This window comes from Gymnodraco acuticeps, unplaced genomic scaffold (assembly GCF_902827175.1).
Source record: "Gymnodraco acuticeps unplaced genomic scaffold, fGymAcu1.1, whole genome shotgun sequence".
NCBI classification, from domain to species: Eukaryota; Metazoa; Chordata; class Actinopteri; order Perciformes; family Bathydraconidae; genus Gymnodraco; species Gymnodraco acuticeps.
The window spans coordinates 1187371-1213122 of record NW_022990692.1 but is presented as its reverse complement, the minus strand read 5'-3'; the positions used below and the strand labels follow the sequence as shown (position 1 = coordinate 1213122).

The 25752-nt window shown below is 40.8% G+C and overlaps 1 protein-coding gene across 1 annotated transcript in view; it reads right to left on the bottom strand.

Annotated features, from left to right (window-relative positions):
* ndrg2 (NDRG family member 2) overlaps positions 1 to 12474 on the bottom strand; it is a 32563-nt gene extending 20089 nt beyond the window's left edge. Inside the window, exon 1 of the mRNA XM_034230351.1 lies at positions 12055 to 12474. The gene's annotated coding sequence lies outside the window, so the exon portion shown is untranslated. The remainder of the gene's footprint in view (positions 1 to 12054) is intronic.
* Between the last annotated feature and the right edge of the window lie 13278 nt (positions 12475 to 25752).

Here is a 25752-nt window from a genome sequence, read left to right as displayed (position 1 = left end):
ATACTCTGAAATGTTTAATAAAATAAAAAAATAAAAAGTAAAGAATCTTGAGTAAAAAACACAATAAGGTTTGATCCAGACTAAAGTCACTGGAGATGTAATGGTTCACTAGAGTGTAGTGATACACACAAGCATGCAATTGTAAATGTATCACCCTGTCAACACACACACACACACACACACACACACACACACACACACACACACACACACACACACACACACACACACACAAACACACACACACACACACACACACACACACACACACACTGGAGAGGCCCAGGTGTTGCCATGAACACTCTCAGGACTGAATCTGTTTTCTGTACAGGAGTAAATCTTGTTAGTCTGTAGAGCTGTCACACCTGGGTGCCGCCATGTCATGTATCATGCAGCCTGAGGTCGGCATGCAGTCTGCGGAGGATGAGTTTATCCTTTGTTGAGGGTCTACACATACAAAGGAACAGGTGTTACAGCGAGGCCCTCTTTACTGCATTTTCACTGCTGCACCTGCTCAATTTCAATATCTGTATTTAACTGCTAGAGGCAGAAGAAGAAGTCATCCTTTATGAATCCCGAGGGCAAATGTAATTGCTAGCACCATGTATCATCTGCACAACACTCTGTGTCTGCAGTGGTTTACATTTCCCATTATTTATCTACCGTTGCTTTAATTTCCGTTTCTTATTCAATCAATGCCGCAATACCCTAATTTCCACAAGATCAATTAAGACTCATGTTAATGGCTAAAGTGGTCATGTTTCAGAGCGATGCTGTGTGCCACAGGCTTTTCTACTTGCTTAAGTGTTTTGGAAGCATATTGAATGTGTAGTTTGATACAGTATGCCAACACGACACAAACCTCACTTTGTCTCTCAGGGAATAGTGGCTTGTAAAAGCTTAAATCAACAAGTGCTACTGTGCATTTCTGAGTACATCCACACTCCTGCAGTCGGTTTGAACATCAGGCCTTTTGGGGAGCTGTTGCTAGGTATGCTGGACAGTCCGAGAGAGAGAAATGAGCAACACATGCCTGAAAAGAAAGGAGGCCCAACGTCAGCATCCATGGAGACCCAGAGTGGAGCCAAAGCTCCCCTCGTCTTCTCTGAGCCCCCCCCCCCCCTCATCTTTTAATCTCCTCTGCTGCTTCCCACGGCGATGGATGGGCACACGTGGATCACCTTGGCTCTCCAAAAAAGCCACAAAAATGAAATAGCATCTCAGTAAAGCCTGTTTTCTCTTTGTCTGTCTCTCAGCAGATGACTGTGGCCTCTTGTCTCCTGAAACCCTCTGTCCCCATCACTCAGAGGCTCAGCTCTTTTCATTGTCAGACCGCCTATTATACCCTCCATCATGATATCACCTCTACTCAGACATCCAGTCTCTCGGTCTGCCTCGAAAAAGTGAGATTTTATCTTTGACAAACGGTTATTCTCTGAAAGAGCGAGTGATTCACTGCGTCCTCAGGAATATCATTATGACTGGAGCAGTATTAGATCCATCATTTTTACACTAGTTTTCATTATTAATTCATCATCTAAGTCAGTGGTTCTCAAACTTTTTCAGTCGGGCCCCCCTTGGGCAATTGGAAATATATTGGTAGGATTAATTGTTGTAAAAACATTACATTTTCTCTACTAATATTAATAAGATACAAAGATCCAACTATCATTTTATTTTATTGTGGATTACACATGAACAAACGTGCTTGTAATAGATACTGTGAATTAATTTAGCCTAATTAAAACTAGCAGGCCTTCTGAGTAGTAGATTTTTAAATTCAAATTTCTTTAAGGAAAATATATTAATTAACTACTATTTCTACTCCAGGTTGCAAACGATCACATCACTTTACCATTCCTATTCCACACTAACTTATGACTTGACTTGCGTGTGCTTGCTTTCCCTTGCAGATCTTCTCAAACCGGGGCTGTTGTTTTGAGACTGCCACTCTCAGTTCATTCTCAATGTTCAGCTTTGATCTGTATTTCGTTTTGATGGCAGCAACAGCAGTAAAGTCTATCTCACACAAGTAGGATGTTGCAAAAGGCAGCATTATGCCCACAGCTCTCTGACCAATGAGATATTTTCCAGCAGTGTTTGTTTACAATTGAATAATAATAATAATACATTTGATTTATATAGAACACTTTAAAAACAACGTCATCTCAAGGTGCTTCACAAAGCTAAAAGGAGAAAATAATCAAATAAAAAAATCTTCCCGCGACCCCCCTGCAGTACCTCCACGACCCACCAGGGGTCGCGCCCCACAGTTTGAAAACCACTGATCTAAGTCATTCATTAGTACAAAAGACAAATAAAGTGACAATCAAGTGACATGAGTGCTAATAGGCGCATTCACACCGCAGTACTTTTCCCACAAAGGTTCATGAGAACTCTTTTGTCGCGTTCACACCAAAAAGAGCCGGTACTAAAATTAGTTCATGAGAACCTTTTTACCCCCTTTTCAGTCCCTGCTAGAGAGCAGGGACTTTCGTGGGAGAAAAAGGTTCCTATTTCTGATTGGCTGGGCGGATTGCAAACCACGCCCCGTAAAACTCCCAAAATGTTTTGTGAAGCCGCCATTTTATTATCCTCGCATTAGCATTATTAGCATTAGCATTAGCCCAGCGCAGAAACGCAGAGAGACTAACTTATAAAACATGGGAGCGGTGGAGATGAGGAGGTGTCGGCGTTCTGGCGATTTACTCGGAAGGCTTCAGTAGAAGCTGCTGGGAGTCCCAGCAGCTTCTACTGAAGCCTTCCCCAACTCCGGGGACCTCCGGCCGGGGACTTTGGGCGGCAGTATACGCCGTGAAGTGGTTTGCGGCCTGCCAGTAAATCCAAAACAGAAGAAGAAGAAGTGACGTCAGCGGCTTCATTTGCCTAATCCACCCCCAGGGACTTATTCCAGTGTGAACGCGATCTGTACTTAGTTCATGAGAACTAAAGAGTTCTCATGAACTAAGTTCTCATGAACCTTTGTGGGAAAAGTACGGCGGTGTGAATGCACCTAATGTTACCAAGCTAGGCTTTGACTTGAGGCGTGATAGCTAATCAGCCAAAGCAGCTTTCTTCAATTTACGGGAAAACTTAACCATACAATAGCTCCTTACGAATGTTGAAAGTTTTAAATAAAAAAAAGGCAGATGGCCCTTGCTGATGCTACCTTATGCTCATTGGTAAAAAATAGGGTTTTACGTGAATGTTTGTAGGCTAAAAGCTAACAGTAGCTAAACACGTGGAAGCACGCTTATCTCATGTAGAAAAACCTGCCCTCAAATGCCAATATGCGACAAGCAAACATCTAGAGTTTAGACACTTTATCCAGCAGTATTTGCAGAAATGAGTTTATTCTCGCTCTAAAAAATGTGCACAATAACTGTCCCACAATTATAGTTCTGTACATTTAAAAGTTACACATCAATCAAACTTAAGACTAACAGTATTCATAATTACATTTTGGTGACTTTATTCGGTACAAACATGAACCAGCAGTAAGTCCAAAGCACAAACAGAACAACACATAGTTGTTGGGGAATAATTCTCATAGATATCCACCTTTTGCCCTTTGACGTCTATGACCAATCCTGACGTCTGTTCTTCCCTTAAGGAAGGGGCTGCTTCAGCCATATGTTGTTGTTACCAGTTTATGACCGGGCAGCTCTCGGTCACAAATGGTTTATTGTTGTGGGAACACTTCCTTCTTGGGGTTTGTGGACTCCAAGGCGTGAAATCTTCGAGGCCATAAGCGTCAGACGCAAGTGATTCAGTGTCCCCAGCTGTTGAGTCTATCCGCCCAAGAATGTTGATTACTCTCTCTGAACTAGTTAAAAGGTCTATCTACCGTGCAGTCAGACTTGTTTTGTGAGTTCTCCGGCCGAAGCTCCTAAATAAATTCAAATGATCTCTCCTTCAGCGACATTCAACCTTTAACGTGTCAAGACAGCCGGCTGATAGGCTTTTAGTTTGACCACAGTGTATCAGAGTGACGCATGAAACAAATCCAATTACCTTATCAAAAGACAGCAGTTTGTTTTGTTCAGGTCCGATCAGTGAGGGTGTATTCAGCTACCTGAAAGAGGCTCGGATGTTGAATCAATCATTTCGATTCAGGTCCTAGGACAAAACACAGCTCGATTGTGCACACCTATACTGATTGTCCTTTAAGCTAGGGTCAATTTAAACCTTGGAGCCATTGGCTAAGGGCTGATAAAGATAAATGGATCCATAATGGTTTGCTGATTGCAGCCAAACATAGAACAGCTTTTCAACCCCCAAAACACTCAGCTTTAATAGCACGTCTACTGCATCTCCAATGGTTTCCTACATGTATATTTAGAGGTTAAAGCAACATTGAGCAAACATTACCTGCATTTCTTTGACCATATTTACACAACTAAGGTTTCTGAAAAACATTATCAGCATTTCAATGTCATTATATGCTGCTGCACTTAGCTTCCCCTTATTTAAAAGCCAGAGGCATGTCCATGATAAAGTACAAAGTAAAAAGACGTGGGTGTCCACATACTTTTGGCCACCTGTTGCTGCATTATTAAATGTAATACATGCTTTTGATTACACTTCCTATGGCATCAGATTGATAAGAGCTGAGAGGAAAATATTATCTTGCTTCATTAAATAATATTGGAAGAGTTACTCTATTATTGCAGAAGCTAAAATATCCCTAAATGATGTCTAACTGTTGCTGTTATAGGAATATATGAACATATGAACAGCTAATGAGCGGGATTAGTGTTGGTGGGCGATTATGCAGATAAATCAAATATAATATAATAGATTAGATGTCTGGACTCAAAGGCGCAAAGGACACTAACTTCCTCCTCCTCACTGATGCAGCTTGGAGCCGATAAAACTGGAGCCATATGGAGGTAGTGATTATGAGCTATTATTACAGCAGGCAGCCGATTGCTCTGATTACTGTTGAGTTATTAAAAGGCTAATTGCTTTACTTACTGTGAGCGTGTGTGTGTGTGTGTGTGTGTGTGTGTGTGTGTGTGTGTGTGTGTGTGTGTGTGTGTGTGTGTGTGTGTGTGTGTGTGTGTGTGTGTGTGTGCGTGTGTGTGTGTGTGTTTATGTTGGTTAGTAGTGCAACCAATAAAAGGAAACATCATTAAACCACTTAAATGTACGTCGATATTCTGGGCTTCAATCTTCCTGATTAGAACTCAAATGCTCCGTTTAAATGATTGATTTAGTTTTAAACTGGTGCTGAACGTTTTTACTTTTTTAAACTGCTTTTCTTCATTATAAATGAATCTAGCCAAGCCAAAATCTTCTTTTAAATCTCTAGATCTGATGTGTAATGTAATTTCAAGATCACACAAGCTTTTCCATTTGTCCTAGCGCTATAAAAATGTAATTTATTGCTCATCGAAACACTTAAAGTTTGAATCACCTAATCCATGAGGATGATTGACGCAAATATATCAAAACAGACTCAACTCCTACATCACTTGTACATAAACAGATGTCGTTTTTATTGCATTTGGGCGACAAATTAAGATTTATTTGGGAATTACAATCTTGGATTCAGATAGCTTGTTCTCCTGTTGTTTCATATTTACCCTTCGGTAGCCTAAAGCCATTTTTTCTTCCCAGGGGACCAACATCATGGCAGCAGCCCCTGTTGCTAGGAGATCTGTCACGCAACTGTGGACGATCTACGTTGGGTATTGTGCATCGAAGCGAGGGGGGGGGGGGCGTTACCCCTGTGAACATGTGTTTGCTGTTTATTTCCTGCCCCGCTCAGCTCCTATACTGCCTGTGGATCTATTGACTAACAGTCCTGATAATGTAACTGTGCGCCGAGGAATTCGAATTCACGCAAACAGACATACACACAAACACAGACACACACACACACACACACACACACACACACACACACACACACACACACTGTGAATCGTCGCCTCTGACAGACTGCATGCACATTTCGACGCATTTCTTTCATTTAAAGTCACACTTACAGAGTGTTAAATTCGCACAACGCGGTTACATTTTAGTTGAAAAAAGTAGCTATCTGCACACTGTGCTCCACACATCCAACCTGAGAGTATGAATGGAGTTCGGCCGAGCATTTGTCTATAAATAGGGTGTTGTGAAGGCCTGTTTGGACTCTTGGGAACAGACAGGGCATTGTGGTGCTTGGCTGGCCTATCTGTATCTGGCCCTCTAGCCATTGGGCAGCAAACACTAAAACACACACTTCCACACACTCCCCCAGATGCTATAGCGTAAGAAGACTGCTGTTATCTCATACACCTACACAGTATCAAATCCATACGCTGTGACCCAGATGCTGCTGTGACCCAGATGCCCGCCTAGAACACCTACACAGAATATAAACACTTGTTTGTTTTTATGTATAAACACCCAGACTAATTTGCACTCCACACTACAACTGGCCGAGACTTTGATGCGAATAATTCAGATGAGAAGACACACTCGCTTGGTCAGGATGTATTCAGACTAGACTGATCTCAGACACCTACGCAGTGAGCAGTGCTGGTACACACTGTCTCAGTCATCAGATAATGTACTCCTCTTCCCTGTACAGACAGTCAAAATACATCTGACGCTACGATACAGGTACTAGGGTATCAAAATAACTGATCTAGCTTCAGTTACACAGGCAAGGTTGTAAAAAAGCATTAAAATCACAGGTTTCAATATAGAAAATGACAATTTCTTGAAAGCAGTTTGATTGAGAGGATTTCTAGACTGTAATAACCAAATTAATGAGCCATAAACAACACGATACAATTAAAAAAACGTTTTTTTATGGTGTTTAGGTTGTCCACAATGATATCATATGGTAGTGGACATTTTAATGACCCTGCACCAGATTCCACTTGTTTTTCTTTCCTATAGGCTATAAAATGCAGGTGTTGTTGGGAAATGTTTCAGCTGTTCTCTGTGTGCTTTGGTTTTCCATCCAAATGAATAATTTTTCAGTTGCCCGTGAGCACAAATTTCAATGTTTGTTTTGCGTTTCGGTTGGTCTCCTGTGTCACGTTGGCCGGGGTTTTCACACACTGAGATGAATGTACTGTCAACAGAGAAGAATCAATGTTTCTGTTAGTGCCAACAGGGGGAAGTGCGACATTAGACGATGTTAGTTACTGTAGCTGCACTCTGATGGGCCACAAGGGATGAAAGAGCATGTAAATAAAGCAAGAGAGGGGTTTTTCCTTCATAAATACAACTCATCAATGCGTTTTAACAAAATGATTTGGCTTTCTATTACAGATGTCAAGTTACATAGAATTTCGGTTTAAATCTCCCAATTATTTCCATTAATAAAAATTGTTTTGGTCTATTACATGTCAAACTGAGAATATGGCAATCACAGTTTCTCTGCAACCACAATAACACCTTCAAGTCTCTTGTTTTGGCAAACCAAATGTCCAAAAAGTCAAGATATGTTGTCTACTAACATATAGAGAAAACCGCTATGTGAACAGCGAATATTTTTCAAAAGTATTTAAAACTAATAATTGGCTGGCTTCCTGTAATGTGATGCTTATTTCCATCTCACAGATTACATTTCTACAAGTTTATAACTCTGAAAATGTTTTTCAGGAACAACAAGATGTTTAAGTAACTATATAGAGTTATAAACCAATGAATAACAGAATAATCTGGTGTCACTACAATAAGATAAAAGGCAGCATTGGCCAATCTTTGCATTATCTTTAATGTTCTAGAAAATAGTAACACTAATTTAGAGGCCAACTTTTTGGTCAATTAATTTAAATAAATCCGATAATCAACATTATTGTAGCTTTGTTTTCGTCTCAACCAACACCTGGGAATAATATCTTTGTATCTAACGTTGTTTGGTGCTGGACAGGGAACATACAGTGGGTTTATCTGAGACTCTGAAGTCAACTGCCTGGATACAATATGGAAGAGAGCACACGCCCTATAGGCGCCTAATTAAGCCACGGGTAATTACAGAGATTGCTTAAAAGTGTGGTTTTGCAAGCAACACCTTTTCCAATAAACATGGTCACTTGATCCATCTTCAATCTAAACATATATAGTATCACAGCTTTAAAAGAGTACTACCCTCTCATTTGTTTTTAAATAATCAATGTTCAAACTTGTTTCAATGGCAAACTAATTAAAAGCAGCCATCAGCTTGTATCTGGTGTAAATGAACAGTGAAACTGAGCAGTAAACAAAACTCTTACTCTGAAGAGGCAATTACACCCACAGACTTGAACATCAGCTCTGCAGCACAATCAGTAAAACACCATTAAATAACAGAGTCCACTTACTAAAACAATACTTCACATCTAATCAGTGGCTTGGCGCCGCATATCCTAACAATGACAGATCTGTAAGTATCGAACAGCTGGCGGGCAATTAGAGGAGTTCATTTCAGAGTCAACATATTGGGATGACAACAACATTTGATTCCATGATATTCTGGGACCTGAATCAACCTCCAAATATAGCTCTGGCCTAGTCTGCAGCACATGCACACATGTATCTACCTTTCAAAAGTGTTATCAGCGTCTTCTCGTAGCAACTATCAGACCTTAGATCCACGTAATCTAAGTAGAAGAATGTATTGGTCACACATGCAGAGCACACAGTGCAATTCGTTCTCTGCATTTAACCCATAGTCTAATACTAGGAGCTATTGCACAGCGCACAGAGCAATGTTAATGGGGGGGTGTCCGGTGCATTGCTCAAGGGCACCACTGCAGGGCAGGAGGTGAACTGGGACCTCTCCAAGTAGCAGTCCACACTCCATATTTAGGTCTGGTCGGGGACTTGAACCGGCGACCCTACGGCTCACAGTCCAAGCCCCTACTGACTGAGCCACTGCCGCTCATCGCTACACCATGGAGAACATTGGTAAATGTATCAGTGTAGCTAATTTCAAAGTCAGGAAATGACCTCCATTTGTCAATATTTTCATATAATAAACAGTTGTATTGCCAACACCTGAATGGTTTTATGAGTATTGACTCGTAATATGTTTTAGTTTTATGTGAATCTTTAAGTAAGTATAAGATACACCTTGTCCAACATTGAACGTCAGAAATAAACTATGATTTGAACTGTAAAAGCACAAAAACTTGACCGACTACAGCAGGTCAAGCATATCGTTTTCCCCTGCAGTCAACACTGATGGATAGGCAAACACCACGGGACTAAATGTTAATATTAGTAGAGTAAACAGGCAAGGTGACCGTCTCAATACGCTCAAGCAAGTTCCCCCCCCCCACACCAACATGGGAGGAAGTCAATTTGTGCATTGGAAGATAAAGCAAACACGCAATATAAATGTTTAATATTTACAGCAGTTCTGGTAAATGTCGTCCTATATTTATTCTTTTACGGTTGCCAGTTCTTCCACTCGAAGGGACCCCGGTTTACCTTTAAGTCAACTCTGCTTAGAGTGCCACTGCCAAAGGTCAAACATTTACTGACAATCCCAATGCACAGAGTGGATGTCGAATGACGCTACAATAGTCGTTAATGGGTTTTGGTTGGTCGATAGCCACCAAAGCAACGCGTTCAGTGGTGCAGAGACAATTGAGTAAACAAACAAGGTCATCACTATATATGGCTTTTACAATGACAAACCTGCTTTTGTGAAATGCACTTTACAAATACTTCCTGTGTTTATCAGTGTGTTCAGAAATGCCTGAAAACTCCCTTCGAAGAGACCAAAACTACCACAGTTTAATGGTGTCAACAAGTTGATCTTGGCCAGAACACAAACACTCGGGGATGTAGCGTTGGGCTACTTAGCAACTGTGCCAGCTGAAGAGTTTACTTTTGATCTTAACAGAAGCATATGACTCGACTCCTGAACAAATCCACACTGTGACAATGTAACATCCAGACTCAAAAGTAACAGTGTCCTCTCTGCAAGCATTTTTTTCTTCATCTATTTGACTATTAGTGGGATTATAATTGACAAATGAACAGAAAACTGTATTGATGATTTGAAACTAGCACTTACAGTAAGACTATGAATTTGTGTTTACAATGTGGACTGAGATAATAAATCAAGTGAGAAGTAGGGACATTTTTTCATAGGCTTCAATAAAATCAAGACCTATTTTTGCATCCAGTCGTGTCGCCCATTTAGCCATACAAAGGCACTTTACAGATTTGAAAAAAAGACAAGACTATGAGAAATGGGCGTAATCTGACTCTAATAAAATACTGTCTTTGAGCGACCACATTTATGAATTGCGGAGATAAACAGACAACAAAAAGTATAGACACAAGGCCACTGGTAGCACCACACCCACAAGCATTTGTAACAAAGAAAAACAAATAGTACACTGTGTGTGTGTGTGTGTGTGTGTGTGTGTGTGTGTGTGTGTGTGGTGTGTGTGTGTGTGTGTGTGTGTGTGTGTGTGTGTGTGTGTGTGTGTGTGTGTGTGTGTGTGTGTGTGTGTGTGTGTGTGTGTGTGTGTGTGTGTGCGTGCATGTGTGCGTGTGTGTGTGCATTTCTACATCAACAAAGCCTTTAATTTCTGAGCAAGCTTGCAGAGAGCCTGTGCGCGCATTTCAACATCTTAATGAACAATGTGTACTTCAGAAGAGACATTCTGTGTGTGTGTGTGTGTGTGTGTGTGTGTGTGTGTGTGTGTGTGTGTGTGTGTGTGTGTGTGTGTGTGTGTGTGTGTGTGTGTGGGTGTGTGTGTGTGTGTGTGTGGTCAGCAATGTGTAATTCCGAAGCGCCTTTCTGCACAAGTGTTCGTGTTCGTTCGTGTGTGTTTGTGTTATCAGCAGGGGCTCCACTTCAGGCTGCAAGTCTCAAAATGCGGTATGACTCACACAATCTGCGCGTGAGCTTTTCTTGAGTGCGTGCATGCAGCATAGTGAGAACTGTAGTCTGAGTGTGTGTGTGTGTGTGTGTGTGTGTGTGTGTGTGTGTGTGTGTGTGTGTGTGTGTGTGTGTGTGTGTGTGTGTGTGTGTGTGTGTGTGGTGTGTGTGTGGTGTGTGTGTGTGTGTGTGTGTGTGTGTGTGTGTGTGTGTGTGGTGTGTGTGTGTGTGTGTGTGTGTGTGTGTGTGTGTGTGCGCGTGCGTGCGTGCGTCCTTGGTCTGACACGACACACTGAAGAAAAACAGGCTTTAATATATTCCATAAGGGAGTCTTCCGAAACGGATCATTTGAGGACTTGCATGATTTTTTTCCCCCAGTTTAAAAAATATAAAAATAAGAAACCAAGGCACCACAGACCCAATGAACGCACACAGAGACACACCTCCATTTGACATTGACACATTTTATATCCCCTCCTCTGGCATGCCAAGAGCCACAACACCCCTTTCGACCCAACCCCCCCCCCCCTCAGACAGCCCTATTCTAACCCCCTCTTTCTCTTGAAAAAGAGACAAAGGCAACCTTTTTTTTCGCAATAACAATATGTATTTAACCATGAAATACCACAAACACCACAAAAGAAGAGCAATGCTGATGATGCTGTTGGGTAAAATGCAAGACTGGGATGTATAGAGGGGGGGTTCATATATGATTCCAGTTCATGCGCCAGTAGGATGTCAATATTGGCCCAAATTCTGCATGCATGCCATTGAGCTGTCATGCCTGGCTCCGTTATTATAAGGGGTGGGGGGAGAGGAACAAAGAACTGACGGCTGTGCCACATGTGCGTCTCAATAACACGCACTCTCCCAATCACACATGCACTATTATCAGGATCCCATGCATGCAAAATGCCATTTAAATAGTCCTTCTTTGAATCGGCGCTTGTAAACACATTTAAATATTAATGTCTTGCAGAGTTGGCTGTTTTTCTGGTTGATAGCAGCGTGTTTTTTAATTCAATAAAGGGGGAAAACCTAGGTGGGGGGGGGGGACTTTGGGTGTGCATAATGCATTATTAAACAGATGGTTCCACGTTGCATCCCTGCACAATAAACATGTTTGCCTGTCCCTTGTTGCACGACTGCACAGGCTACTCCCTGACTTAAACTAAAACGTTTTTTTTATAATCCTACTAGAAAAAACAGCAACGGGTTAAACTCACCTTTAATCAGCAGATAGGAAACAAAAAAATCTCCACACAAAAGCAAGGATTTCTTAGTCTGGTTCTCACTTGTCTTCTTGCTCTCTTCCCAACCTGTTCCTCCAAGTCTCTTGTTATTTCACTTTTTCCTTCAACCTCCTGTATTTTCCACTGTGCCTTGTTCCTCAGTTTCCCCTGTGTTGTTTTTTTTTTATCCTTTTCCAGCAGGAGGAAAATTCAGCACACAGAAAAACAATATATGCAGCGGTCAATCAAAAGGCAAGATGTTGCGGTGTTTTAGGGGTGTTGGGAAAAGTTGTCCTGAAATAAAACAAAAAACACCTACGATATAAATGTGTTATTTGATTCAGAATAAGTGAAGGGCAGTATTTGTGAACCTTGTGGCAGCTCCGGTTTGGACCCGACTAAATGCATGTCAAATATCGAGAGATAATTGCGTGTTTATCTGTCTGGCTCCCCCCTCCATCTAAGAGTCACATTGGTACAGTCCACCCTTGTTGAGCTTGTGAAACTGAGCCAAACGCGCGAGCATTCCCGCCTGGGCTCGAGCCAGCGGGTTCGACTCCAGGTGTGTTTGTTTACACCTGAAGTCAGAAATGGGTCATGAAGCAGGAGAATGCATGTTTTTCGATTTTAGGAGGTCCAAAATAAAGACAAGCATTGAGGACATGTCTGGTGGTCTGAACATGGGCTCGAGTCTCTGAAGGGGGCGTTGTAGTTCCCAATGTTCCCTGAAAGAGTTTGGGGTACAACTGGGTATATTTCATTAAAAAAAAAAAAAGGAACTTACATTAATTTCCCTGATTACATCATGTAAATAAAACTTGTTCACTGCCATGTGGAGAAAGCAGGTGTAAATTACAATAAATAATTGTTTTTCTACTTAGATATAACTATAAAATGTTTTTTATTGGAGTTGTGGACATTTGTTTGATACGCTTCGACTTTAGCCAAAGTTTAAACACATTTTAACTTGAGCTTGGCACTTACAATTTAACAGCTTACTTAAACGTGGCTTAACGGCTATGATAAAAGGTCTATGTGATACACTGTCTGGAATACTTAGACAAAGTGATGTATGACACATATAAGAATGTGAGTTTGTGTAAAAATACTTCTCTCTCTTCTGCAGCCCACTCAGCCTTTGATAGTATTTCTTCCTCCACTTAAACCAGTGACCTTGCATCACTCGGTTTCTTTAGCTCAGATGAATAATGAGCCCTTTCATAGGAAGCAAGAGAGGGAAAAATAAACATGACACACGTAATCCCAGCTGAATCTGTACTGCCCATACGCAGAGCATGAGAAGCAGAACATCAGCTCTGGTTATGTAAGTCATAGTTTCCCCAAATGACACACACAGGCTTTCATTTGTATAACTCTTTTCTAAATGCTACACCTAATAATGGCATTCTACATTTTCCAGCTATGTTCAGTGCAAGAGAATCCAGTTTTTGCAGAGGTTGGATTCGGAATAAATTATCTGCTGTTGATGTCTTTTTAATGTTTTGGACAAGACTTATCGTCCTCAAAAGTTAAGGCGGGAAACTGTGTCCAAGTATTGCAAGCATTTAAATTTGAACTAAAAATAAACTGCTTTCACGATGATGTAGAATACTTCAGAGGACATGGGGAAAACATTGTTGGTTTTAAGTGTTAATTTACAATCAACACGGGCCAACGAGCATACAAAAGCAATGACTTTGGTACAACACGTATAGGTATGTTATGGGAGCAACTATGAACAAATGTTTGTCAAAGCCTCCATGAACACAAACAAACGAGGTAATATAATAAAAAATACATTTTTGTCACACTTAGAAAAGCGTAGAATTGGCAGTAGTGCTCACAACACGATGTTTGAGTCTTGCATTAGTTCCAAAATCTGCCTACAAGCACATTCAAATCTCACTAATTAACATGTTTTAAGTTGTTTGTTTAATGCGTACAAAAACCCAAAGACATGTTCTCATTTTACATGGGCGAGTGTCTTCCCAAATGGCCCTCACCAAGATGGTGGGCTTAGCGTTTACAAAAAAGCATATCTCAAACTATTCCTTTTAACAATATTGCATTTATATAGAATATAAGCATAGTATATTTTATAATATGGACTCTTAGGGGACTAGCATGTTTATCTAAAAGAGATCCAAATGAACAGAGAATGTGTTCAAGTCTCTTCAAATGTCTTCAGTTCCATCATGAGCTTCAGCCACGTTTCTCAAAACCACAACGAGCTGTGCTATCATCGCCGGACAGCTGAGATTAAATGGATAAGATATACGAGTCTTCCTCCTTTGCATGACCTGAACTCTGTGTGACCCGAAACAAACTCAGACATTAAATCAGTCCTGAGCCAAGGCTACTGGCTGAGATATCACTGTGACCTGCACTCTACCAAACCACGTGTCGGCCTCTGAGGTCATGGCAGGTTCAGAGTTAGATGTAAAGTCTTTCCTTTCTCTATTATATCAACTAGTTCTGCACATTAGGGGGGGGGGGGGGGGGGGGGGGGGTCTGTGGGGATATTTGGCACACCTTGAGTGAAATCCAGACTAAAGACTTTTCTTTTTGCCGCTGCTTTTAATTGAACTATTCACATCTTAAACTGCACTGTAACTTTTATCCATGTATTTTTTCTTTTAATGTTTATTTTATTAGCCTTTCTTTTTAATGACTGATTTTAAATGGCATTTTCTGAATGTCTTTCATTTTTTGTAAAGCACTTTGAATTGCCTTGTGTTGAAAAGTGCTGTATAAATAAACTTGCCTTGCCTTGAGTCCCTCAGCGCTGGGACAAATAACTCCAAGTGTAAACATGTCCTTGAGTGGTACGGAGGATTTTGTATTGTGTTGCTGCCAATGAAAATGTTAGCAAGAGGAATAAATGATGGCCCGTACGGTCGTTCCATCCAAAAACAAAAACACACAATGAATCTAACGCGTACACAGAACAATCAGAGTGGAAGTGTTTGTTTTCTGATGAAATACTGGCTGCTGAGCTCAAAAGACAAGCCAAGTGGAGCAGGATGTGACATAACAAAATGGCACTGCATACAATATCATATTAATACAAAAACAGACGATTACATTACAGAACATTATCAGTTTCAGAAGGTGCCGCCCACCCTTTCATTATACTCAAGGTCCCCCGCTGGGTCAAGCAAATATCCGCCACAGTGAGGTGTAATTCACTTCAGTGCTATAAGGGATGAGATTTGAACTCAATCATAATTGAACCTTTGAGACGGAGCCATGGGAGGTGGATGTAATCAAAAGAGTATTTGTCAGATCTTTAATTTTAGCAGAAAGGACGGAAGTACAATTTGGGCGGGTGTTTTTCCGTAAAAGTGAACAAATTAAATCATATTTTTGACATTTTGATATTAACACACTTTATCTCAATAGGTTTTCTGCAATATATACAACTTTCTGGGTAAATCCTCTTTAAGTTACTTTGAACTTGACCAAAAAACGTTTTCTAAAGCAGCCTTATTCACTTATTCACAAAACATGCCCGAACATTTCGAATGGTTCTGTTGGTCACTTTTCCTCTCATATCCATCCAACAGATTCCTTTAATACAGACACAAACATTTGCTTTCCAGGCGCTGCGCTGACACATGCATCAAGAGTGATTAACTACATCCACATTCAATCAAAGCCACAGCCGTCCTCACACACACTGATTATATTGCTGAGATTAAGCCCTTAGTCAATGAGTGTAATTGCAGTAACATGCTGTAGCTGTTGGGCTGTTTGCACCTTTTAGCCAAAACAGAAGGGTTACAAATGAAGAGAAATTAAAGCTGTTTTAAAACTCCAACGAAAAAGCTGATAAATTAAAGTAATAAGTCAAATGTTGTGTTTTAATGGCTGAATCAGAACTTGTACTGTATATCCAGATCGAATCCTTATAATAACGGAAGTGTCAATTTACAGAAAAGTCTATTAATCTAGTAATTGATCTGAAGATAGAAACAGAGAGAAGATAATCAGTGTGTTCAAGGACACACTCTTTTGATGAACCCGTCGTTCCGCTCCTCTATTAATCTCATGACCTGATATTATAAGAAGGGGACACTGTGGCCGCTCACTATATTAAAAACCTATACACTCCTGGTCTTCAAGTATTTTCCCTTCATCTGATGCAACATTAAAAACATGGGGCATCTTAAAGCACACATGGATTTATTAATTCAAATGGAATTCATATTAAGAAATGCAATACATTATTAAAACTATCCTTATGTGAATCTGGGAATTTGAAGTAAACTTTGTTTTCTCTTACAGAAATATACGCAAATACGTCCGGACATTTTATGCAGTATGTGTAATGTGCACATTTGGTGTAATTTATAGAGTTAATGAGGCCTTGCAAGTGCCTTATTGTATTTGATTATCTGGATTGCAAAATATTCATTTGAGAAATTGAGGCGACTTGTTTTATTTCATCTGCACTCAGAAATATGAGTTGTGAAACTCTTACAATCTGCTGTAAAAACCACATGAAGATGGGTTGGGATTATACTGTATGCTGAGGACACGTGATTATCTTTGTGTGATCCTAAATACCTTATTCAAATTGTCAACACAACAACAAAAGTCCATCTTATTAACTTTTTGAATTGATAAACTAAAACATAATGATATGGTTTTAGTTTAAGACTGGAAACACTGGTTTTTATTTAACACACTGGCTAACAATGTACTCAAACATCATCTCAATTATTTACAGCACGTATTCAAATGTTGTCCAATTAGGTCGAGAGTGATACTGAAAACGGCAATGGTTTCTTACTTGGATTCATTTGCATTTGAGTTGAAAATACATTGTTCTCATGTTATCCTCGATTCAGCCTCAGCATAAATCCTTCTCACTGCCGAGACACACGACACACACTCCTATACACACACTTCAACACGTCCCTTCCTATGAAGTCTTGATGAAGGACAAGTGGATTTGTATGAAGCTAACAATCAAAAGAACATCACAAAGAGAGGCTTTGGGAGATAAAGATGAGAGAGTTAGTGCGTCTCCTTGGAGATGGCAGTCAACAGCAGGAAAGTACCCATAAGTTGTTGCGTGCCTGTGATTTAAGACAGCTGCAGGAACGAGGGGTTGCATTTCTATGTCTTTGCGGTGTGAAAAGGGGGCGTGTCTCTGCGCGTGATTGGCCCAGCGGGTAGTGTTCAATGTAAGTGACATCACAACTTCATACCTGACCTACTTAACGTGGCCGTGACGTCAATACTGTTGCTTCTTCCCTCTGTCTTCCTTCTCCCACAACCCCTTTCATCTCTTTCTAATCCCTCTTTTTTTACATCACTCACAGGCACAGGAATAGAGTTGAATAAGAGAGGCAGGGAAGAGAGCAAAAAGGGAGAATCATCAATGGTTGACAATAACCCAATTTCTACCCATTAACCAGTTATTGATCAATATTAATGTGTTGGAAGACGCCATGACAAAATGGGAGGACATGCTTCGACCATATGGACAGAAAGGCCATGTGGGAGCAAGAAAAAGATTTAGTGATGATATTGAACTGAGTTTTTAAGAGTTTTTAACACAATTCTGGGATCATGGGCAACTCAACTCCTAACCAAAGTAACTAATATAATCTGGTGCATTGATTACACAAGTCTTATATAATGAGTATCAACTCAATTCTCAAGATATGACGATTGTAATCTGATCTTTCTTAAGAGGTTTCTTTAGGCCGAAACCCCAAAATGATCGGCGATAAGACAGAGATACACAATATTGGCTCCAGTTAGGATAGATTTGGCAGTTTGAGGGTAAAGACTTTCAGTTAAAGCTGGACTACACGTTTTGTTTTTGTCTTCGATGTGAAAAAGTCGGTCGCTTCACTATCATTTTAACATGCCTGAAACACGAGACATTTTGCATTAGTTTTGACATGTTTGACCAATGCAAACAATGACATTCTCCATGCATGTAAAAAAAAAGAAGAAATCTTCTGATTATGCTTCCAGTTATATTTACTTGCTCTATTTAATCAGGCAATAAAGATCCCTTTTCCTAAAGAGGCCAATAAACTAAGAACAATTACAGTGAGACAACCACATTCAGTCTATTTCCAAACAATATTCCTTTATGCCGGTATTTGACTTCAGTGTACTTATCCTTCAGTATTTTAGATGTTTCTCTTCCCCATACACTCCTCTCAGACCCCAGCAGCATTATCAGTGTTGGTATAAGCGTATTAAAATAGAAAACAGATGTACTGGCAGATTCTAGTGTCTCTGAACTAACGCAGATTATCTGTGAGGAACAGAGACGCTGAGGGCTGATCACCGCCGAGAGGTCGGATATAATCTGACGATAATTTCAGATCAGACAAGAATCACTCCGGAGAGAGGGGAGGACGCAAGGATGGAGGGGAGGTGATCGTGATTACCGGATAAGGAGAGAGGGAAGTAGATAGAGCAGGGGTGTCCAAACTACAGCCCGGGGGCCAAATGCGGCCCGCGGACAATTTTGAATCGGCCCTCAGCAAATTAAAAAAGTAATGAAATATGGCCCACAAATTAAACATCGGCTATTGTACTTCTTCAATATATAAGTTCAAATATATAACACATGTGTTAATAAGCCTAATTTTCAAATAAATTCTGTCAATTAAAGTTGAAAAATTTTTCTAAAAAATCTTAGTTGATAAGAAAAAAGCCCAAAAATACATTTACATAACAATCTTGAAATATACCCTTCATATTTCCTCTTCTTATAAGCAATCTGAAGCTTCTGTTTTAATATAATGAGCTGCCGACACAATAAATGAAACCCTACGGAGAGCTGTGTGTTTTTCTCATCAATATCAACCATAATTTACCTACATTTGATTGATTTTTCTAATTTATGAGGCGATATACCTCTAGAGAGCGGCCCAGCCCTTTGTATGTTTTTCTGTACGTGGCCCTCGGTAAAAAAAGTCTGGACGCCCCTGATATAGAGGAACCGAATGAGTAAGAGAGAAAAATACTTTTCCTCCTTTTTATGAGCCAAAAAGAGGAAAGGAGGCAGGAGGCAGAAGAGCCTGAAGCAACGAGCCCTCCTCTCCCCTGTTTGTGCTCAGCAGAAACTCTCTTTCTCTCTCATTTGTATTCACACCAGCTATGGGGCCAGACACAGGGCAACCACTGCGCTATGTTCAACACACACACACACACACACACACACACACACACACACACGCACACACACACACACACACACACACACACACACACACACATACCATGTATACATCACTTCAGGGGACATTACATTGACTTACATGCATTTCCTGGAGACTTATCCTAACCTTAACCATAACCAACACATGCCTAACCCTAACCCTTAACCTTAACCTTACCCTAACCCTAATCCTAAACCTAACCAAGTCTTCACCCTAAAATTAATGATTCCCCTCATGGGGACCTCCAATTTGTCCCCATAAGGGAAGCCAGTCCCCACACATGACTATGTAAACAGATTTAGGTCCCCACAACAAGTATAGTAATGCTAGACCACACACACACACACAGACACACACACACACACACACACACACACACACACACACACACACACACACACACACACACACACACACACACACACAAACACACACACTGTTACAGTCAGGGTCCTCTTTGTCAGAATAAATTGAGTGCAGCAACAACAGGCTGAACTTTGAGTCATGCTCGTGTTAAATGGTTGGACCGGAGGGGGTGTTTGTGTCCCACTGTTGTCACAGTCACTGCAGATAAAAGAACAATAGGTATCTAAATGAGCAACAGAGACTGAAAGCTGACACTTTAGCTGCAAAAGGGTTAGCAAATGGTGTTGTCAATCCGCTTAAACGTAACCAATATCAATTAAGATATTACAGCCGATTAAATGTTATACCATTTTAGGCCTCAATGTCAAAACTGATAGGAACCAGCTCTCAAATTAGGGAAGGTGTGCTTTTCCTTGTTTTGAGTATCTGGGATTTGGACTGTTCAGTAGGGCTACAATAGTCGAACTTGTACAGATATATTAAGATAAAATTAGCAGGAAGTGTTATATTTAAAAAGGCAACATATGTGTCAAAATACCTGAATGCAGATATTGCCAGATCTACACATTGTCTTTATACAGACGACACAAAAATCATCTCAACTCAAGAGAAATACGTGTTACAAATTGCAATATAAGCCAGCTCTTTTTTTCAAGATATTAGCCCCACTATTCAGAAATGTTCGTGTTTTTTGTATACATTTGATAGATAAGGCTCATAATACAGATATAAAACATTAATACACAAATAAACAGATTACTATAGTAAGGGATACTGCATCTATAACCTTATTTCCTATAGTCACAACATGCAAACTGATTCACTGTCGTTATCAATAATATTCAATTTGGAGGGAAAATACCAAGAATCTGAGCACTTCAAACCAAACCAACGTTATTATAAAGACGGATAGTTTTACCCTCCATGACTTTGAGTCAGTGCATCAGTAATTAGAGTTAATGGGCAGGGAATAGGGACAAATCGACAATAAAACAGGCAGTAATTGACTTGCTATTATTGCTTCTTTAACACACCTGCAGGTACCTAAAAACACACTCCAAGGACACAGCCAACTTCGCATGTGCAACTCTTATAAAGGCTTGAAGGGTCTTTTTCACATGTTGTTGTTTCACAGCCCTCCTGTCTCTCGTATTTCTCCCAAAGAGCTCCCAGCGACACTTTGAATCCCCCTCTCTGCTCCTCACCATCTGCTCCTCACTTTCATCTCCCTCCTCTTCTCTTTCACACCCTTCACATCCCTCATTCTGTTCTTCCTCTCACTTCGTCCGTGACATCTTGTATCTCCCCATCCTCCTTCACCTCAAACTCAACCATTCCCACCTGTTCTTTTTCATTTCTACATCTGCTGTTTGGAGGATTTTTCCTTTATGACACAAACAGCATCCAGCTTCCCAGTGTATTATTACACTAGGGCTTGGGTAGACACATGTAATGTCTAACACAAAGGTAATGATGTTACAATAACAATTCATATGATGCTAAATTAGCTTTTGTTTCAAAATAAATAACACATTTACTTTTGGTGGAAGAGGGCATGCTTTGTAGCCATCTTACCAATCTTTTTCAAATGTTCTTAATGACTTCATTTAAGCCTTTAGTTTTATTTTGGAAATGCAACATTTAAAATGTCCTTATGAACATATAATTATATGTAAACTAGGCACTGAATAAAACAGTTTTAAGTTGACTCCTCTACGTGCCGTTATCACCAAATAACCCAATCAATACTTACTGGATTAGCATGTGTATGGAGCTAGCAGCTAGTTAGCTCAGCTTTGCACAAAGGCAAACAATAAATGTTTAAAAAGCTTTGATACTATTTTAATTTGATTTCGTTTTGCTACGTATTCTTCTCTCTGTGTCTTTGTATTCACAACATGTTCCTAAGCAAATTCCTCCTATGTGTAAAACTACTTGGTAATAAAACCGATTCTGATCCGGCTTAATGTCTTAAGCTTTAGGTGATGAACCTTTGTTTGTAAAGTTACAAACTGCTCTCATGGTTTACGTGACTCACATAACGAGACCATCAGTAATGGTATACGTCACATAAGTGTAACGAATAGCATCCTAATGGCTGGGTTACATTTGGCTGTGCCAGCTGAGCGGGCATGCACCCAGACGGCTCAGCTGGAAAACCCTAATGCCACGCGGCCATGATTAATGTCGTTACAGATATGTCCAACCATGATATGACAACATGACAACCATGAGTCTATTTCAGATTGGCACCTGCTGTTTTGTTGCAGATTGATTTTAAACTACTGGTGTTATTACTCCTTATAGATAATTAAATCAGGAGGTGTAAATGTTTTGGTTTTTACTCCTCCATGAGTTAGCGTTACATCACGATGTTGGCTAAAGAGCAGATAAGCTATTAAGGACACATAGATGGGCGACTTACAAATAATAAATGCAAAGAAAGCCATCAGTGGATACAGCAAATACAAACGAACCAGTGTCTGATTGCTTTTCAGGATTCTTCTTTAAAAAATAACGCTGTCATGCTGCTATGCTGAACTGTCACGAATATTATGTTATGTCACGTTTTTAGTTTTGTATGTCTAGGTTTGGGTTTATTTTGCTGTTCGGTTCTCCCTGTCATGTTTTCCTCCTTGTTTATTGTCTGGTCCCTCTCTCTGTAGAGGCTTCTCAATACTCAAATGTCCCCTCCTCGACTCCTCGAATCCTCGGTCCTCCAGTAGTGACCCGGAAATGGATTTCAGCGCGCCATGTTGAAGGACATCTAATTTCTCTAAATGCACACCGAGGACCGAGGATCGAGCGTCGAGGAGGATCGAGCGTCGAGGAGGCTCTCTGGAGGAGCTCTAACCGAGGATACACTGATGGTTCCTCCACGGCTCCTCCACGGATGTATTTCCGGGAACGGTGGAGGCGTGACGCACGGCCGGACTTATCTCAGCCATGACAGCTCTGCATGCATCCCCTGGATATTATTTTAGAAACTGCTTTCATCGCGTCGCGATGTTTCCAGAGAGAACAGCTGTGAGGTCCGTGCAGAAAGCAGAGCAGTATAATATATATCACTCAGTATAACAGACCTACTCTCTTTATTTGCTTTAGTTTAGTAGATAACTACAAACAAAGAGTCGATATTTTTCTAAGACCATTTAGTGCTTCACATAATAAAATACACAACGGCTGTAGCCTGATTATATGCTTTAGGAGCTGTAGGTGTGTGTGTGGTAGTGTGTAGGTGTGTGTTGTACAGTGTGTAGGTGTGTGTGGTAGGCTACAGTGTGTAGGTGTGTGTGTGTGGTACAGTGCGTAGATGCGGCGGACAGACAGGTCTCAGTTGGTTTGGTGTCCTCTGCTTACTTTTAATAGGCCTACTTGTAAATACAACTTTTGGCCCGTAATTTCAATTCCCCATTTCAGCGACCAGAGAGAGGGGGGGGATATATCCAGTCTCTGATTGTGTTACGTTATTATGAGAGTGCTCTCATACTTTAAATTGTATATATTTATATAAATATATTTGTGTGTGTGTGTCCGCATCTGTAGCCTGTTATTGTCTCATTATACCGCACTCTCAATGAATTCAAAGTAAATATGTGGGGGAACAATGTTCAGCTGATCTAACAGAGATACAGCGCTATGACAAACACTCGACAGCTGATGCAGCTGTTGCCACATAATAATGAACGGACATCTCTTTAAAATGACCGCTCAGAGGAGAGGAGTTCTCATTTCTTTAAACGTCTGCTGCTTCCCCTCCTCTCTCCTCGGTTCCCCTCCTCGGTCCTCCGCTCGCATCTCCTGTGGGCGGGACTAAGTCTCGAGGAGGGGAGTCGAGGAGGGGAAATTTAAGAATTGAGAAGCCTCGTGTGTTTTTCCTCCCTGACGTTAGTTTCCCTGGTGTGTCTAGTTGTCTGATTGTGTTCACCTGTTGCCCTTGTGTTTCTCCTCCCCTGCCCGGCTGTTTCTCGTCTTGTGATTACCCCTCCCTGTATTTAGTCTTGTCTCTTCCTGTGTTCATTGTTGGTTCGTCTTTTGTTGGTGACTGAGTTCACCGGGGAGTGTTCTGTTTTGTCCGAGTTTTATTCATATCCTTGAAATAAAGGTGTTATCAGTTTATTCTGCATTTGGGTCCTGCCTGCTTCACTCTACCGCAGTGGTTCTCAAACTTTTTCTGTCAGGCCCCCCCTTTGGAGAAAAAAAAAAGTCGGGCCCCCCCAACACAAATAGTCAGGCTCAGTGGCGGCGCCAGAGATTTATTTTGGGGGTGCTGTGGGGTAGCTTGACGTTTCATAGAGGGTGCTCAAACATTTAGGGTTTCCCATTAATGTACCGGTCGCTACAGTGGAATTTTCTACTGCAACACTCCCCACGCACACACAGTGTACCCGCGACTGTTACAATGAAGGCTCGATAATCAGCTCACGGCATATAAGCAGGGGTAAAGTGTTATTTTTAGGTCGTGTGTGGAACTCACATAGGGGGGTCCGGGGGCAAGGCCCCCCCCCGGGAAGATTTATTTTTAAATATTGAAGTTAAATGCATCAATCTGGTGCACTTTGAGAGCAACATGAAGAGATCTATGGATACATCTCTCAACACACCCATTTGAAACAGAACTGTAAACAGATTTACTTTTTCTTTATGGATATTTTACAAATCACCCTTTTAAACTTTATTTTTGTTTTACTGTCATATAGTATTTCATACCTGTTTTTAATTTATTCTCTTATTTTTTTTATAATGATCATATAAATGTGTGCCTCGGAAATGATTGTTGACATTAATGGTGACCAAAACATTTGAGACCCACTGAGATAACACTGAGAGTCCTTTATTTCACCGAGCCTCTCAGTCTGACAGGAGAGGACTCTCCTCCACTTTGTTGTTGAAAAAACTCCTTACATCCGTTAGCGTAGCTCGCTAGCACCAGAAGCTAATTACAACGATTACCGGTGCGCTCTCTCTCTCTCTCTCTCTCTCTCGCGCGCGCACACACAATGGCTCGTTCCACACACACACACACACACACACACACACACACACACACACACACACACACACACACACACACACACACACACACACACAGAGCCGAGCTTTAATGAAACACAGAGACCCAGACGTAATAGTACTGTACTGCATCATATTATTTTCGAATCAATAATCTTTCAAATTATGATTTTTTTTAATCTTTTGAAGAAAAAAAATGTGTATAACCATTTTTCCTCCTGGTCTCTCGCGCCCCCCCCCCCCCCCGGCATGCCTCTGCGCCTATGGCATACAGTACCTTAAACATACCGTCAGTTTAAATGCTGTTTTATACTGAAAAACCAGAAGTTCTTGTGCACAACCAGTTGTTACGCTTTTATTCTGAAAATCCTCATCTCCGGTTAGCATTTAGCATGTGGCTAATATACCATTTACTATAGAGGTAAATTTAGTAGCGATATGACACGGAGTGTTGCACACCGAAACCTACTGATTTCAACACTACAACTATAGACGTCGAGATATTATTATTGCTGAATATTAAATGAAGGTACAGTTTATTTGAATACGTTATTGTTTACAGATGTGGGTAGCATGTGACAACATCCGGAACGACTGGAAACCAAACTGCCGTGAAGTATTTCCTGTATTTTTTGGAGTATTGATTACAGCGTTTAGAATGTGTTAAATGAAAAGTCATGAAAGAGTAAAGGAGGAGAAAATGCGTGTTTAGTTATATATTTAATGTACAATGTCTGAATCCTCTGTAATGCGCAACAACGAACATTGGAGACGTGGAGGGCCGGCTCCCAGCAGCGCCAACCAGCACACGGGGAGGAGCCAGCAGAGGATATTTAACAGCTGAAAAAGTGGTTCTCCCGTTCTTGCCTTCGCTCACCAGAACCAGAACACAGCTGTTTTTCTGACTGAACAATCTCCTGTTTGTAACATTACCACGCCATATTTTTAATTAAAGTAACAATTTGAACCTTCTCAGAGACTCCATGTCGTCTCCTTTTTAAAACCTCTCTCCTGGACGCGAGAATAACGAACACACACACACTGAACAAGTCAATGTAATCAATGAGCGATCACTGTTCCATGAACCAGAGACCAAAAGGTCAATAACAGCTAGCTT